At 32.9% G+C, this 15354-nt stretch overlaps 1 protein-coding gene across 26 annotated transcripts in view; it reads left to right on the top strand.

Moving 5' to 3' along the window:
* ADGRL3 (adhesion G protein-coupled receptor L3) overlaps window positions 1-15354 on the top strand; it is a 798791-nt gene that overhangs the window by 177937 nt on the left and 605500 nt on the right. For all 26 annotated transcript variants that reach the window (XM_073237549.1, XM_073237551.1, XM_073237548.1 and 23 more), the window contains exon 2: window positions 11297-11365. The gene's annotated coding sequence lies outside the window, so the exon portion shown is untranslated. The remainder of the gene's footprint in view (window positions 1-11296; window positions 11366-15354) is intronic.

Genomic DNA, 15354 nt, shown 5'->3' with positions numbered 1-15354 from the left:
ATCTTGAATAAATACTGTAGGATGAATGAACAAGTAAGTGAAGCCATTCACATAGATGGAGAACCAAAAAAGGACATTGTGATGTGGGTCACCATATATACACAGCTTGGGATTAGAGAGGAAGACAGGGCTCTTGGGAGATCAGCAAAGTTCAGTGATAATAGTAATGGCTGCTGGAATGTGACTTGTGTGGTCTTTTCATTCTAACCATACCTTAATGTCATCTTAAAGTTTTGGACAGCTGTGGCATGCATATTGTAATAGATATAATAAAGAAAAGTTCTGCGTTCATGTTCTTAAAACTGTTCTAACAATTATGACAAACTTCAGCCTCAGGTTAAGTTTCTGGAGGGAACATTCAGCAGTAGGATGTTCTCTATATGACCCCCACCTCACACACACACACACACCAATAAAAGAAGCTTATTTGGTAAAGGGAATGGTAGATGAGAGGGGTATTGTAAGCTAATATCATTATGCCCAAGCCATAAAAGAATGGCTATGACATTATGACTGTCATGCAGATGCTACTGCCTGCACATTCTCCTAACTGAAGTTGGCTGCTCTAAACAGAAAACAAAAATAAAACAAAGCAAAAAATGAGAGAGGGAAGCTGTTGCTCTTGAGTTTACTTGACTACTAGACTTTGGAGATCATAATGCCCAAAAAGAAAAACACACACAAATACAAAAAACTTCAATGCAGTCTACCACTCAGAAGTTTAACTGATTTTTCTAAAATGTAAAATCTAATTTTCTTTAGCTCTGTTGAGACTGCTGAAGGGACCAATATTTTGGCAGATGGAAAAGGCAGAGAGGAGACTTTCAGCTTACATAGTCTAGCAGATATTCAAGATCATTTGAGCTAAACTGTCTCAGATAAAATACATCACCCATATGTTGGAGGCAAGGGGAATATGTCTTCCTCGGCACCGTCCTTCTGTGCATTTTCAGGTGGTCCCGGCATGGTTTGCAGTGGTCCTGTTACATGCCAGGTACTTTCAGCTTTTGGATCAGTAGAAGGTTTGAGGAGATGCTTCATAGCAGCAAATCCAAAGTTTTATCTGCTTAAAACTAAAAGCAATTCTGCCACAAGCCCTGTAACACAATGTTTTCCTGCCTAAAGTGCATGGAATTGTACTACACCAGTTAACATTTTTAGAAGCTTCAGTATTAAGCAAAAAACTAATTTTGCTTATCTTCACTCTCTCAAATAACAGAGAAAAAAATGAGTATTTCTATTTTGGATAGTTAGAATTCTATATAAAGTGTGCAACATTTTCAATGAATAGTGAATGTAAATTGATGAGAATAATGATGAAAGGCAGAAAGATAATATGTATAGGGCTTAGAAAAGCTATTATCTTAATTCTGTTGTGGAGCTCATTCACTTTCTCAACAAATTAGACTACTTATTAGATAACTGATTTGAACTAGGGTTTTCAACTTACAATTTTATGATATGCTAGCTACTTTCCCTGGAAATGGAGGTGTAGTTTTTGGGGGGAAATTAGACATTTTATTGTTTCAAAAGAAACAATGATACTTAGTTGCTTTATTTTAAAACAACTCTTCCCCTTCCAACATATATAGTCACTGGAGATGATGAAAAGGCTCTAGATTCTATAAAGCCACAATTTTATGGAACATTTAAGTGGTATAATTAGGTTGCCTTTACCATCAACCACATAAACGTCAATAGCTATTGACACATTATAAAGGCATACGTGGAATGCAGCCTGGAATGCTGCTGTCTATGTTGAGTTTTAATGGGGCATCTGTATCATTTTTCCCAGTGGAAAATAACAGGATGTCATCTTGTAATTTTTTTTACTACTATATAATAAAATATAACTGTAATAAATAGCATCTAAGCAAATAAAAAATATTTGGACCAAATCCATTTAGCCTTTTATCACTTAGTATAGCCCAGGATTTAAGTAGTTATGTATCCTAAATTGACTTAAATGGATCAAGTTGCCTTTGACTGTCTTTGATTGTAGTGAAGTAGAGATTTTATTTTTCTTTGCTATTTAATATTTAGGTAATATTTTCAGTAATTTTGCCTTTGTACTCCATTGTGCTATTAACAGTTTATCCACATTGTAATATAAATTGTGCTTTGATTAAGTTAGTGGGCCTCTTACACAAATATTGCTGTTTTGTTATTGTTACTATTATTATTCTTATCCCTAATGCTGATAACTAAATAGTTCCAAACCAAGAGTGTCATACATTGTTAAGAATTTGCACAATTAGCTGTGAGTGTCCTGGAAGCAGGAATAATATTTAGTTCAGTTTTGTAGCTGTGTTAGGTAGTTCAGCTCCAGGTTTACTGTGGCTTTGTTTATTGGATTGATTATTGAATGAAAGTGACTATAAATGGTTTTCTTACTTGAAATCTAAATTTATGAATAGTTTTCTTTTAAAAGTATTTTAAATTTTCATACATTTTAATAGAATGGGGATTAAGCTGCAAGTTGAAATACAGAATTTAAAAGCTGCTGTGCATTAGTAGGAATTTGCCAAGCATTAGAAGAAAAAATTGATTTTGGGGTGAAAAAGTGATTTGAGCAAAGTTTTTCAAACCTCTTTTCTGCTCTCCCAGAAATATCTTGTTCATCTGATATTTTATGTATCTATATGATTTTTGAATTCATGCTCTTCAAAAAATTTTTATAGGTATATAGTAAGCAGGTAAGAGAAGGTAAATATAGGACTATATTTTCTATAAAGCATGGCCATTTAGCTTTAAATACTATCTTGAAGGAATAAAGACATAAAACTAATTTTCATTTACAGTTGTAGGTAAAGTTAAATTTGCATATTTTATGCCAGATTTGAGAATTTAATTTATAGGAACTTATTTTTATTAGTTAAGGGGAAAAGTAGAAAACATTTCTTATTTTAACTGTATTTCATTTATATCTTCTGAGTGCATTTTTCAAAGCAAATTGGTTATATTCAGTAATAATGTACTCTTAATTTAGTACCATGTAGATTAAATTTTAATTCTGGTAAGTAATCTCCCTGTGTTATGTTCTTTGACTTGTTATTCTGGAAAATAACATTTCAGTTTGATAGATTTTAAAGTAAAAGTTGTGTTGATAGCAACATTAATTATTTTTAAAAGATCTGTGAATAAGTATGCTTCTCTCCTGAAAGAAACCAACAAATTGAAAAAATTCTAGTGAACATTGTTTGGAAGGGATGGTGTGAATTTCCCCCTCATGGGTATGTGACATCTAGATAACTTAAAATGTGGGTTTATATACTCTTCTTTTTATATGCATAATATATATATGAATAAATAGATAGACTTAAAAGTAATGTCCTTTAAAGGGGTGGGTAAAATACACACAAATACAGACATAGCCTTTAAGTTTTATTAAAGCTGTTAACTTTTAGTTGTCTGTAATACCACTATAATTTGGCCTTACTGATTTATGCTTGGTTTGAATGGTGTATGAGTAAAAGTTCAATTATATAGTATATTTTAGGGTTGGGAATTTTGGGGGTACAGAAAATTTCTGAAAAATTGAGGCAAACATCTACCCAGTTAAAGTGGCAAAACCCCAGATGTTTGACAGTGTAAATTAAATTTTCCAAGGTCCTTTCTAGGTAGTTTCCAGCTCTTCTCAGAGGTTCTGATATGTGTGGTGGTCGCTCATCTGTGCACACTGCTGCTGTTTTGGGTTTCTCTTTGTTAGACTCTGTACAAAATAAAGAATATCTGATCTTGCAAGGGCCTCTCTGTGCATCAAGTTCATGGAGTTTTAGTGTAGTGTGAATTTTTTTTAAGCATAATTCCTCTTTGAGGACTGTATGTTATATTGGTCTGGTTTCCAGATGGTGGAGGCTCAGATAAGGAACTTATTTTTATTACTGCAGAATACGAGGCAAACCATTTTAAAGATCTCAGTACTGAGATTTTCTGCTGGAAATCTTACACAAGGTGAGGAATAAAGCTTCATGCAATGAACTACAGCTGATGGAAGAATGGGTCAGAAAGGAGAAAGCAGAGAGTAGCAATGCAGTGGAAATCTGATATTTGATATGTAAGTTAATCCCATTTAGTCCTCCAGCCAGAATTTTTTTTTCACTTGTGCAGAAGCATTTCTTTATTTCCTTCTTTCTGCTTTTTGATCCCACACCCTGCCCCCTGCACAGTTGGCAAGTTCCCAAAAGACTTTGGCAGAGGTCACTTCTCAGAAGCTTTTTAAACTTTAGTTAGAATACATTTATTGATTTTTTTTTTTTTTTAATGACCAGAGGAGTGAGGATTTTTGGAAAAACGCTCCTCTGGAATCAGTGTCTGGCTTGGCAATCCAAACTCTTTCAAACCTTTGAGAACATTTCATTAGACACCAGATTCTCATCTTTAGTAAACTTTGTAAGGATTTTGGCATCTTGAATTTCCCTTGGGATTGATATCAACTCACAGTTTGGTCTCTTAACCATGGAGATAAAAATCAATTTTCTAAAACTGACAGTTCTTCTACTGTGTAAGTATATGTAAAGAATTCAGTAGCTGTTTTCAAAACAAACTAGAAAATATTTGGTAGCATGCAGTGGCACAATAAGTTGTTCTTAGGCTATTTTTTCTATATGTAATAGTTTGAGATTAAACTGTTTTGTCTACATTAGTCCTGAAGGGAAAGTACATTTTTGTGAACTAAAATCCTGATAATTAGGACAGGATAATATTGAAAGAAAAAGATTGGTTCATATTTGAGCTCTTTTGCTTCAATACATTTTTAAAGTTTCATGTTGGAACTTCGAACATGTAAGTGACAAGGCAGATTTCGGTGTGTTCTACTAGAAAATAATTATTTAAAAGTGTAGAGAGTAGTCACATTTTATTATAAATGAAAGAAGCTCTATAAATTCTTATTATTATAGAATTTGGAAACCATGTTTACGAGGTAGATATGTGTGATTACAGTCCTACAGAGCCACTTTAAGGGAGTAAAAACATAGATAAAACTGGCTGCATCTTATACTGATAACTTGAGAGCTGTTTTCAAGCAGAGAAGGAAATGAACATATATTGCAGAGGAAGTAATCTCCTGGAAACCCAGCAAGCCTTCCTAGGGGTAGATAAATGAGCTCTACAGTTCTTGCTTGGGAACGAGTTAACACACCTGTGAGTCAGCCCTGGGCCAAAGTTTGAGAAAGAGATGCTCGTGGTATGAAAGCTTTGGGCAGTTTGGGTGTTTGGGAGAAAGCAATACCCTTGCTGATTTAGTGTTTTTCTATGGGCTGAAAGAGTACCACAGAAACAGACCCTGGGAGAACACGCACTCAAGTACATGCCCTAGCCAAGGACCTTCCGGTATGCGGGTGTTGGTGATATATATGCCATGGGCTTCTGACAAAGTGATTGATCAGGACGTTGCCATTTCTCTGGAGGCAGACACAATCTCTATGTAACTGAATTACATACTAAAGGAAATGAGCAAAAGGCCGAGTCTTTGGTTTTGATTTTAATAAGTGAAACTCTCCTCTATGAGGGCTTGCACTTGTGTATTGCACTCCTCTAATCCCCAATACTACACAATGGCTGAGTACATAGTAGAAACTATGGGTTCTTCCCTTTATCTTTTCCTTCCCTATCCTGTCCTGTCCTATCATATCCTATCTTGTGTGCAAGCAGGCACACTGTCACCATAATACACTTCTTCCCTTATTTTGCATTAGTTATAAATTATTTTGATATTCATCTAAACAAAATGTAAAAAATTCAACCTTTTGTGAAAAATTCAACCTGTAAGTGAAAATGTTGGGTAATATATTAAGCTTTGAAGATCATTCTTTGTTTCAGATTTTCTTCAGTTGTTATCTCCTAATAATAAACTATGAGTTGTCCATGTACTATATTTTTTTATATCCCTCATGGATCTATTGGTTCTTCTAAGAACAGCAATTATATCTCTTCAGTGGAGAGTCAGGTTATAAGTAATTTATTCTAATTATCATGCTAGCGATGAAGATACTAAGGGCTGGAAAAGGGATTTTTCAAGAAATAAATATTTATAATGTTGCAAATATTTTTTCATAAATCCGTAGATTTCTTCATAAAATAAATCATAAATTATTTGATAAATAATTGAATTATTGTGAATAAATACAAATATTTTAAAATATAATTTATAATGTGAAGTAATTCTTTTGTAAAACAAATAATTAGTGGGAGTGTTTTCATTTTCACATTGGTCTTCTGGCCAACATTACCCATTCTTTATTATTCCCATCTTTTTGCTTGCTTTGCATTTAGTTGGCACTTCTTTTTCTTAAGGTAGAAGCTGTGGTTATTGACTTGAGAACATCCTTTTTTTCTAATACAGATGTTTAAGGCTATGAGTTTGCATTTAAGCACTGTACATTTTGATAGGCTATGCCTCAGGTTTCCTTCAGTTGAAAAGATCTTGCAGTTTCTCTTGTGATTTTTCTTTGATAAATTGGATATTTTGAATTTCTCTGAAAATTTCCAAATGTTAAGAGTTTTCAAAATAATTCTTTCTTTTAATTTTGAGTTTAATTCTGTTTTGGTTAAACAACTCACTATGTATGATTTCAGTCCTTTTCAGTTTATCAAGGTATGTTTTATAATCCAAAAGTATAGCCAGAGATAGGGAGAGATACGATGGAATATTAAGGCAAAAATGCCACAGGCTCCCCACTGGGCTTATCAGAAGTAGGATAGTTTTCCTGGCATAAACACTTATATTGTTAGGTGAGTGGTCAGTGTCCATGGTCCTTAAATAGTTGGTTTTGGCAATTTTGTTGTTTTTATCATTGATTTAAAATTCTGCCCCAAGGTACTCTCCATGATAGAATGGCTTATATTGGGGCCTATAAATAATTACATGTGAAAAATGTGGTGCAATTAGGACTAAACTTTATACTCTAGATTTAAAATGTACCAGGAGTTTAAGGATGTGTTTGTGTTCAAAGTCATGAGGCTGATTTCGCAGGAGGATGAGACCTTCGCACAGTATCAGCATGATATTGAAAGCATGTGCTTAGAGAACTGCAGAGGGCATTCTTGGTCCAGGGGATTGCATTAACAAGCCATTCTGTCTGGAATAATGTGTCTTAGAAGTCAATCAGCAACCAGGCTGGTTAATGTGAAATTTCTGTTTGGTGGAGCAGAGTGAGGTTAAAAAGATATTTTAGTAGAAAAGAATGTATTTGTTCTATAGAGGGTGTTGAAGGCCAGACTATGGAAAACAATCAGTTGCTTTTGTGACTTACTGTGCAGAAAGCCATCATGAGGAAAATGAGGTGTCAGATTGTTCTGGCAACTGTTGGCAAGGTCGACCTAAGAGGGGACAGAATGGTGCTGTAAGAAGACCACGTGCTCTCGCAGTGTGCTGGATGTGGGCCTCAGGGGCAGCAGGAAGTGGTAGGAGGCCAAAATGTGTGGAAAATGCCTTGGAATCTTGTCTTGGCACAATCATTTGATGACAGGGATGGTATTTTTGAGTTGCAGCTTTCTAAGCTGTAAAATAGGAATAATCCCTCTCTGGCTACCTCACATGGCTGTGATGACTGTGATACTGGAAAGAGAGAAAAACAAATTTGAGCACTACAGAGAGAATAATACATGGTGGTACATGATGATGGTTATCAGTATGGAATGGAGGTGCAATATATTTGAAGATAACCCATTGGATAATAGTTTGAGAGACTGAAAAGGGAGTATTTGGAAAAATGATTTGAGCATCATGACTAAAGAAAGAACATGTGAAGACTGAGTTGAAGATGTGGAAGTGGAATGTCATAAATGCAGTTACTGTATTTACAGGGATTTGCTTCATATTCTCTTTTTTAAATTCCAGATAATTTGAAATGATAGATATGAAGGCTTTATACTTTTTACAGATAATACAATATTTAACAATTTGTTTCATTCTAAAAATGATTTAAGGACTAACTCTCATACTCTCATAGACAAAAAAATACTGTCTTCTAAGGATTTCACTGATTGTATTTTTTAAACATCTTCTTAAAAATATACCTGTCATGTTAGGCTGCAGACCATCTTTAACTGACTCTAGAATGATCTTTTTAAAATATGTTTCTACTTGTCTCTTCCTGATTGTCTTATGGTCCCTTTACTGGATAGTTCTGTAGGAGATGTCACATAACTTTGGAATTAGTGCAACACTGACTAAGACAATAAAATATCTTTTCATCTTAATTCCAGACAAATTTTTACTGGGATTTCCTGGAATCTCATTAAATTACTAGAATATGAAGGTGACTTGAAACAGTAATCAGTGATATCAAGTTCTGAGATGATTATTTCCTGAAAAAATCAATTAAGGAAGCTTATTTTCTGGTTTTCATTATTAACATCTTATCAAATGTGGAAAGTATTAGTCACTATAATGCTATTAGAGAAATTTGAGAATGTACACTCTGAATGTGGTCTACTTGTATTCAAATTCTTGCTTTGCCACTCAATGTTTCAGAATATTCATTTGTAAAAAACACAAGGTAATATCCATACCAGCTTCAAAGAATTTTTAAAAAGGTAAATGAGAATACCAATAAAGGTGTTTTTTTAAAAAATATTTTAAGGTTAAATGGGAATACAAAATGTTCAAAAATATAAGGTGCCCGAGAACTGAGTAAATATTTGGTAAGGAATCAATTAATGAATGAATGAATTTGCTCTACTTTTTAAGTTTGGTATCATAGGATTAGAAAATTTACCTTCAACATTCATCTTTACCATGTACTCTTTTTTAATGGTGAGTCCAACTATATCATGATTTCATTTTTCATTTTTAAAACCTTATATATGTGTTTATTTACAAGGTTCTATCTAAAGCATAGATTAATTTAACTTTTAATTTTTAATTAAAGCAATCTAGTATTCATACCCAAAGTATTTCCCTCTAATTGGCAAAACCTAGAGTGAATTACAGTAATTGCTAGTGAATTGCTTTTTATGTCATTTTTGAACAGTAATGAAAATATGAAAATAAAAACACACTAAATTTTATAACCTCCATGACTGCTTTCCTTTGAAGAAGTCACACTGCTCAAAAATAGTTCTGGTAGCTCCCTTTTAAAATTGCTTTTAGATCTAATTTACTATTAGAAAAGAAATTCAGCCTTAGTACTTCACACTGATAGAACAGTATCATTTGATATGATACCACTTCCTGCTCTTTTCTGTTTGGTTTTCTATTGCCTTCAGCCATCCACTCATCCACTTCCCCTTTCCTTCCCTGTGTTTTATCTGAGACCTGGCCTTCTTCCACTTAGGTGGCTAAGTGATGCTGGGTAAGCTTGTTCTTTCGTCTGAATTGTCTACTAACTCTAAGTGCCTTAAGAGGCTGTAATTGAGTGAAGCACTGAGACATTAAATAGCTGAACTGAAATTGAAGATTCTCAGATCTTCTGTACGAAAGGAAAAAAGGACTTATAAAGATAGTTATGCAAACAAATTCACATATTATGGTGTGTTTTTGTTCTTGCTGTCAGGTTATGTGAGGCCAATGCACAGTTTCCAATAAACAATTATAATTTTTTTTTACTTAAAAAATGTATAAATATTTTGTTCACCACTCAGCATTATTGAGGCCTTCTTAAGTGCTTAGTTCTTTAGAGAGAGGTAATAACAATTGAAGACAAAGTCATGGTGCCTGTTCTCAAGCAATTCACTTTGCAGTGCAAGGTTCAGCAAAATAGAAGACTATAGGAAGAGATATGGGAGGATCAGAGAAGATGTGATTAGTTCTGCCTGTGGTGGAGTGGGTCCAGTCATGTCAGGGAGAAGTTTGTGGAATATGTGATATTTGGATTTCAGAATGTATTTCCCAAATAGGAGAAAAAAGATCAAAGGATGAGGATATTTGTAAAAGAGCTTGTGCTGTCGTACTCAGTAGAGTTCAGGTATGTAGGAGATTGGCAAGATGGGATATTCTTGTTCTTCAAAGATCTAGGAAAAATACCTTACATAAAGAGCCAAGAACTTTTGAAGGAACACACTCTATTTGTTGAAAGAGTGGCTGTGCAGGAAATTTCAAGAAATTGTTTGAGAAGTTGCTTTCAGTTTCCTGTTCAAGTGGTCAAGCATGCCATTTAAATATGGACTTGAATTAGGGTACAAAATCTTACCAATTGGCCAAATTTGGGCAGACACTCACAAGAAAAAGTACAGGAATTGCATTACTTTAATATTTTAAAATCTACAAACAAAACATAGTGCTTTTATTAGTGAATATTTTCCTACTAACTTGTTTTCATACATACCTGATGGAAATAAATAGTGATTCTGTAAAGTATAGCTCAATTTTAATTTTATGCTAGGGACTTTCTGCCCATATCTAATTTCTTATCCATTTGGGAACAAGATTCTAGAATAGATAATGGATTTTGTCATTGTTTTGGCACATATATGATTACTTAACCTTCTGCTAATAGCATACTACTACTAATAGCATAATAAATCCTAAGGATCACAATAATCAACTAACACAGCTGATGCTCATAAGTACTGAAATGGACTTACTATAAAGTTTAGAAATTGTTTTGACCAGTTTCAGAACCATTACAAACATTGCAATCTCAAAGAAAATATTTTGAAAGACATTACTCCTCTTTTGGTAAAATGTCTGTCATGTTGATATTAGTTTAATAAAAGAAATAGAAAAAACTATAGCAGTTTGAAGAAAATGAAGACAAAAAAGAAAAAGCTGTAAATCTACCATCTAAGTAAACTCTTATATTTTTGTTTATTCCTTTCTAATATTTTTAAAATCTGAATTTGTTTCAATTATTGTTATCGCAGCCTCTGTATACATAAACACATAGAGCATGTGTGTGTGTGTGTATGTATGTCTGTGTATGTAAGATTAAGTAGCAGGATTCACTAAGGTGTTTCTCAGGTTTTTTTTGCACAGATGTTCTAATGGTAAAAGCAATTAAATGCATCCCAAGATCTTAGCTGAAAGTGTTTGTGGCAAGAAACCAGAAAATTTATTGGAAATCTTAGAATTTATATTTTAAAATGGTATGTTCTTTTAATTAGGAAAATATTTAAATTCCATACCTACCAAATTCATTAACTTTCCTTGGTGAACATTACAGTAAATTAGATGGTGCCAAAAGATGAGTGACATGTGAATTGGATTTCATTTTTATACATTGGGTCTGCTACTATACCCCAAGTACTGTGAGAAAAAATACAATTGACAAGCAATAAGAAATCTCAAAATAGTCTTACAATTGAAACCATAAAATATATTTTTTTCTCATCACTTAATTTTTTTTTACAGAAATGTTTAAATGTTCAGTAAATCGGAGGAAAAAAACATGGATTTTTAGCAACTGAAGATCAAATTAAGGTAATTATTAGATTGTTGTTGCCAATTGTTAGTAACTTCAAATTGTATTTAATATACTTATATTTAAGTTAATATATGCTTTTATGAGTATTACAAGGAAATTCAACATACTGTTTGAGTTACTAAAATGGAATTTTATATACTTATATTTTTGTGAACAAATATGTAAATAATATAGTTCAAAGTATTTGCTGTTGAAAGTATACTCCAGCTATATGAAAAATAAATTGACTACTAAAAATAAATAATTTTAGTAGCTCTCTACCTATTTCAAAAGGCATATTGCTATATTACTGTCTTAATATGGAATAACTTTTCAAAACATTTTAAATTGGTATATGTACAACAATACAATTTATTAATGTGGTCATTTAATCGTTCCATCTGTTATCAATTACATATCCATGATGGTGAATATTAGGAAATAAAATGTATTCATTTTATAGTACCAACCTGTTAGCAAATTATTTTCAAAGTAATATTTTCATTTATAATAAACATGCTTATGCATAGAAGATATAAGACTTCAAGCCATATAACCCTAGGCCAGTACATATTTTTCAATCTTTAGCAAATTATTTGAAGATAAAACAGGCCTTTGTATTAATCAATCAACAATGAAATTGGAATTTCCTTTCTTCTTGAAGTTACTGAAGTTTATTTGAAGTGATTTTGTAATATCTAGAATGTAAATTATTATAACTTTACAGCTTAAAATTATAAATATCAACTTTCTTAATATTTTTATTCATATTAAAATAATTGATGTTCATTTAATTTTGAATTGTTGATATAATTATGTTTTAGAAATTGTTATACTTCTACTTTCACAAATTCTGTATTTTTACTTAGAGTACTGGGTGATTTAAGACTAAAAACATTGCACTTACCTTTGTAGGCACTAAATTTTCCAGTTGATATTACTTCATTTAGATATTTTTAATTTAATTTCTTTGTCACAGTGTTGTCCAAACCTTCATTCACATATGGAAACAATATTATTCCAATTTTCCATATATCTATTATGATGTAATGTATTTTATTTGCATTTACTAGCTTATCTGTATATTAGCAGGTAAATTTGCAGACATTCCTTTATTAACTTGAATATGAAATGGATCTTTTGGTAAAATAAAGGATCAAAAAAAGACTGATTTCAGTCATCCAAGACTTAGGTGTACTTACTTGGAGAAATATTGGTTGGGGAGATGAAGCTCTATAGAAATGATTGTATACATTTTGAGAGTTAATGACAAACTGCTAAGGAAACAAAGGTGGGAGCAGGTCAATTTTACTGGAGACTTGAAACCTTCATAGAAGTTTGGGAAGGTTCATAGAAGTCAGGGAGGGTTTGAGGCTCGGGAGGTGAGTTCATGCATTCCAGGACAGCAGACTAGCTTGTGAAAGGGTGCATATAGGAGCGAGGGTTGGCCATTCAATAATTAATTTTTCCAGTATGGCTGAAAGATTGCACATGTGATAGGATAATGTTAGGAAATGAGTCTGGAAAAGTAGGTTTGGAACAGCCCATGAAATATGTTTGTCATACTAAAGCTTAATTTTCCAGGATGGATGCCTCTACAGTGCTTAAGGGTATCCAAAGGTTGTGAGAAGAAAATTTCAGAACGTGCCTGATATATATTTTCCATTAAGAAATATAAGAAATAATTCATCTTATGGTTTTTAATATAATGACCACTATATGCCCCAAAATATGAAGTTTCTGGAGGAATCATAGGATTTTTTACAGTGTTAAATGATTGACAATGTTTCCTCCCTTATTTTTTGATTGAGATATAATTTATATACTATAAATTTCTCCAAAATGGACAATTGAGTGGTTTTGAGTATATTCACAGAGTTCTGTAACTATCACCACTATCTAACACAGAACATTTTCATCACTCCTAAAAGAAACCTTGTACACCCATGAGTTTTTCTCTGCTCCCCTCTCGCCCATTCCCTGGCACCTACTAATATAGTTCTGCCTTTATGTATGCACCATTTAAATGGGATCTTACAATAGGTGGTCTTTTGTACCTGCCCTTTTCATTTCACATATTTTCAAGTTTCAGCTTTGTGTGAATGAGGACTTAATTTCTTTTTGCATCTGAATAATATTTCATTATATGGATATGTTACATTTTGCTTATCAGTTCATTAACTGATGGACACTGAGTTTTTAATACTGACTACTATGGATAATGCTGCTATTATATTCATACACAAGTTTTGTGTAGACACAGGTATTCAATTCTCTCAGATTTTTTCTTGGGGTGGAAGTGTTGGGTCAAATGGTTCTTTCTGAGGAACTTCTAAACTGCTTTCCAAAAAGGCTGGCTGCACCATTTACATTCCCACTAGAAAGGTCCGAGCATTCCAGTCTCACCATATCTTTGCCAAATCTGTTATTATTTTTATTAGAACCAGTCTAATGGATGTCAAGTGGTATTTTATTGGATTTTGATGGCAGTATTTGTTTTTAAGAGTATTTTAGTATACTGATGTTACATGTGTTTGGATAAGTGCATTAATGGAATTTTTTTTGACTAGACTAGTCCTCATCTTTAGACATCTGACTTTATGAAATGTTAAATAACAATTACAAAATGAAGATTATTTGATTAATAAATGCCCAAGTCAACAATGAAAAGATGGCAGAGCTGACATTTTACCTTCTCCTATTACAGTATATTTTTCAGTTTCATTATATGATATAAACACTCATGATCTCACATTTATTACGGATAGCTTAAAAACTTTAATCAGGAAGACTATGAAGCAGGGATTTGTCTCATATATCATAAGTGATTAAACTTGTCTTAAGAGTGTATTTTGTCTTTAGGCTTAAGTTAACGACAGTACACTGCAACATGAATAGCAAGATTTTTTAATAATGTAACATCTGGAACACAAATACAAACCTTTCTGCATTTTTCAGCAATGTTTAAAGTCATGTTCATCTAGCCACTGACGGAATTTCATGAAACTTTATGGTAATTGTTTAGAAGCCTTATTAGAGTCATTGGAGACACCTTAAATTTCCTGCTATGGTAAAAATGGTTGAAATCACACAAGAAAAATTGTATGGAACAAACAAAAATACATTATTATGTCAGCAAATACTGTTGGAAGATGACATTAAAAACATTGCTTTAGTCAGAAAAAAATAAGTATTAGAAGAAATTATGTAGTCTGAGAGATCCACTTTACATTTAGAAAAAACATGTATTTCTGACATGTCAGTTAGGTTATTTTTAAAATCAGGTTTACTGATGTATAATGTATGTATGTTGCACTCTTTTTAATGGACAATTCCATTGTGACAAACACATAAAGTCGTGTAAGTACCACCAAAATCAGCATATAGAGCATATCTATTGCTCCCAGAAGTCCTCTTGTGCCCCTTTGTAGTCAACCTTTGGAGCTTTTGATTATACTTTAGTAATAAAATACAAAACAAAAACAAGACAAAAACCCCAAAACCCACCTGAAAGGAAGCAGAGTGAAGAGGTCAAGTTTTGAAGGCAGACTGTTTGTGACCTTGGGGATGTTATTTATCTTCCTTATGCTTCAGTTTCCTCATCTAATATGAGGTTAACAAAATTACCTACCACATATCATTTACAATAGAACTAGGCATACCTAAGCCCTTACAAATACTAAGTCTTTGTAAAACAAACAAATGTTTTGGGCCTCAAAAGACAGACATACTGGAGAAGATATATTTTCCACAGTAAATGACCTCTTTGAATGGATTTAATCACAAAGTAACACGTCAAAAATTTCAAAATAATAAAGCTTATTCAGGAAAATAACTCTCACAGAAGTTTTGCTTATTGGTTTCATTCTTCCAATTCTTTAGCATAAATTCTTAGAGGGATCCTGGAATTTTCTTTGGCACACATTGCAGTCTGTCAGCACATACCATTTACTTGTGAGCACCTCTTCACTGCTACCTTGGTCCAAATGAAATCCCCTCCTTCCTG

This window comes from Manis javanica, chromosome 5, assembly GCF_040802235.1.
Source record: "Manis javanica isolate MJ-LG chromosome 5, MJ_LKY, whole genome shotgun sequence".
In the NCBI taxonomy this organism is placed as follows: Eukaryota; Metazoa; Chordata; class Mammalia; order Pholidota; family Manidae; genus Manis; species Manis javanica.
This window is presented reverse-complemented; position numbering and strand designations above follow the sequence as displayed.